Source organism: Alexandromys fortis, unplaced genomic scaffold, assembly GCF_014885135.2.
Source record: "Alexandromys fortis isolate MF-2015 unplaced genomic scaffold, M_Fortis_MF-2015_v1.1 scaffold_16, whole genome shotgun sequence".
Lineage (NCBI taxonomy): Eukaryota > Metazoa > Chordata > Mammalia > Rodentia > Cricetidae > Alexandromys > Alexandromys fortis.
Window position 1 is genome coordinate 18,811,696 of NW_026067893.1, and position 3,371 is coordinate 18,815,066.

General features: G+C 42.6%; 1 pseudogene; it reads right to left on the minus strand.

Moving 5' to 3' along the window:
- Nucleotides 1-778: 778 nt before the first annotated feature.
- LOC126504159 (glyceraldehyde-3-phosphate dehydrogenase-like) overlaps nucleotides 779-3,371 on the minus strand; it is a 14,126-nt pseudogene continuing 11,533 nt past the window's right edge.

Sequence of the window (3,371 nt, forward strand, 5' to 3'; positions counted from 1 at the left end):
TTTTTTTTTTTGAGACAGATTTCTGAGAGTAGTCTTGGCTATCTTGAAACTTGATCTGTAGACCAGGCTGGCCTTGAACTCTAAGATCCACCTGCCTATGCTTTCCAAGTGCTAGTACCTCGCAAGTACCTCCTGCAAGATGTTTACTTTTATTTTTATTTTTATTTTTTTTATTTTTATTTTTTTTTGAGACAGGGTTTCTCTATGGCTTTGGAGCCTGTCCTGGAACTAGCTCTTGTAGACCAGGCTGGTCTCGAATTCACAGAGATCCGCCTGCCTCTGCCTCCCGAGTGCTGGGATTAAAGGCGTGCGCCACCACCGCCCGGCTAAGATGTTTAAAGCAAGAGTCTCCTAAAAGTGAATCCCTTTTTGTTCCTCTTTCAACTCAAGCCCATGCTCCTGGCCCTCAAAATATAATCCAGTCCATCTGGATTTGGACCAAGAAGACATAAAGAACCTGGGTGATCTAACAGAAAGTGGACATACCCCTTGATCAAGGGTATTATGGATTGGTCACTAATGATAATCTGTAAAATAGTAGCTGAGCCTCAAGTGGTATCTTTCCCAATGTTATTTTCTTTTCTCTTTTTTTCTTCTTTCTTTCCTTCTTTCTTTCATTCTTTGTGTGTGTGAGCAGTGAACTTTACTGGCAGTATTTAGAGAGCAGGGCTCCCTAAAACCCTCCCTCTTCTGGGGTCTGGGTTGGAAACTGTGAAGGGAGATACTCAGTGTTAGGGGCTGAGTTGTGACAGGGACTCTTTAGCAGCAAGGATTTCTCTCATCCTCTCATGTTCTTGTTGGGGTGGGTGGTCCAGCGCTGCTTACTCATTGACAGCCACGTAGGCCCTGAAATCAAAACAACCACCCTGCTGCTGTAGCTGTTTTCATTGTCATACCAGGCATGAGCATCACAAAATTGTCACTGAGAACAATGCCAGCCCCAGCACCAAAGGTGCAAAAGCGGGCATCCCTATTCAAGTCATAAGAGACAATTTGATACTCAGTATAGCCCCAGATGTCATTTAGTGGGCCCTCCAATTCTTGCTTCTTAGTGTCATCAGACTTGGCAGATTTCTCTGGGCACAGGTCAGATCCAAAAAAGACACACTAAGTTTAGAAGCATGGAAGGTCATGCCAGTGAGCTTGTCATTCAATTTTGGGATGGCCTTGCCCACAGCCTTGGCAACACCAGTATGTGCAGGGATGATGTTCTGGTTAGCCCTATAATCATCACACTACAGCTTTCAGAGGGGTCATCCACAGACTTCTGGGTGGCAGCAATGGCATGGACTGTGGTCTTGAGTCCTTCCACTATGCCAAAGTTGTCATGGATGACCTTGGCCAGGGGTGAGGGGTGCTAAACAATTGGTGGTACAGAAGGCATTGCTGACAATCTTGAATGAGTTGTCATACTTCTTCTGGTTCACACCTATCACTAGCATGGAGGTGTCAGCAGAAGGGGCAGCGATGAATACCCTTTTGGCTTCACCATTCAAGTGGATCCATGTTGGTGAAGACACCAGTAGACTCCACAACATACTTGGCACCAGCATCACCCCATTTGATGTCAGTGGGATCTCATTCCTGGAAGGTGGAGATACCCTTCCTGTTCATGATAAGTTTCCCATTTTCAGCCTTGACCGTGCTGTGGAACTTGCCATGATAGAGTCATACTAGAGCATGTAGACCATGTAGTTGAGATCATGAAGGAGTCACTGAAGGCAACAATCTCCACTTCGTAAGAGTTGAAGGCAGCCCTAGTAACCAGGCACCCAATGTGGCCAGTCTGTTCACTTCAGCCTTTCCTATTGTGCCCCAGGAGATCATTCTTTATAGTGACAGTGGATAGACATGGGAGCAGGAATCTGCAGTATTTTTTTGTTTTGTTTTTTTGTAAGGTCTGTCTCTCAGCTCTGAGTTTCTTTCATTTCTTTCTTCTTAACTCAGACTATCAAGGACAACCTAAAAAGGACTTGAATTTTCAACCTGATCTAAAGAAGGAGCAAAACTTCTGAAGATTTAACAAATAGAAAAGAAAGATATCAAACTAAGAAGCACATCCTTTCTGAAAAGACAGGCAGCTCCCTAAAGCTTGCTGGTCAACCAGCCTAGCAGAATCCTTGAGTTTCTTTCATGTTCAGTGAAAGACCCTGTCTCAAAAGTAAAGGTGAGAGCAATGGAAGAAACACATCCAAAATCAGCCTCATACCCCTACCTACACACATACTCATGCACACGCACACATGCACACACACACACACACACACACACACACACACAGAGGGAGAGAGAGAGACTTTATAAAAGAGTTGGAAGTATGGATGTTACTCTGATCCTGATTCAAGCAAACAAACATGGGTAACAAACAACTGAAAGCTTGAAAACAAGATATTTGATAGTGAGAATTTTCAATATTAAGTATAATATTAGATATCTATTTTTAGGTTTTTAAAAGTATGTTACTTAGGGGCAGACTGAGAAGCCAATGATAATGGCACTGGGATTTGTCTCTACTGCATGTACCGGCTTTTTGGGATCCTATACTATTTGGATACACACCTTCCTACCTAAGCCAGGATGAGGGGGGAGGACTTTGGATTTCCCACAGGGCAGGGTACCCTGCCCTCGCTTAGGACTAGAGGGGAGCTGGAGGGAAGTGGGAAGAGGGGAGGAAGTGGAAATTTTGATTGGTATTATTTATAAAGTAATAAAAAGGAAAAAAGTATGTTACTAGAGATATATTGCATTTTAGCAGATAAGGTGATAGTTTATAAGAGACTTATTTCACAAGTAGAGGGAAGGAAGGCATATAGGAAAGAATATGTGTGTGTGAAAGGTGAAATGATTGGCTTTGAACTGGTAATTTTTGACCCTAAAGAATGAGACAGAAGGGGCTGGAGAGATGGCTCAGTGGTTAAGAGCACCAGCTGCTCTTTCAGAGGACCTGGGTTCAGTTCCCAGCACCCATATGGCAGCTTACAACTGTTTGTAACTCCAATTCCAGGGGATCTGACACCTTCACACCAATGCACACAAAATAAAGTTAAATAAATTTTAAAAATGAGACAGAAAAGACATTTAAATTTTATTTATTTTAGCATTTGACATAGAAGGAAAGAGAGAAACTGGATGACTTATGGCCAGGTCATTTTGTATTTCACTGATTTCCTAAAAGGAAGGAAAAACTAGACTGTAGCAGAAAAGTGATAGGGTTTGAGGAGATGGTTCAGTAGTTAAAAGCACAGGTTCAGAGGACTTGGGTTCTATTGCCAGCACCTGCACAAAAGCTCACAACCATCTGCAACTTCAGTTCTAGGAAATCAAATGCTCTTTTAGGCTTACACACAAGTGAAATATATATATATATATAT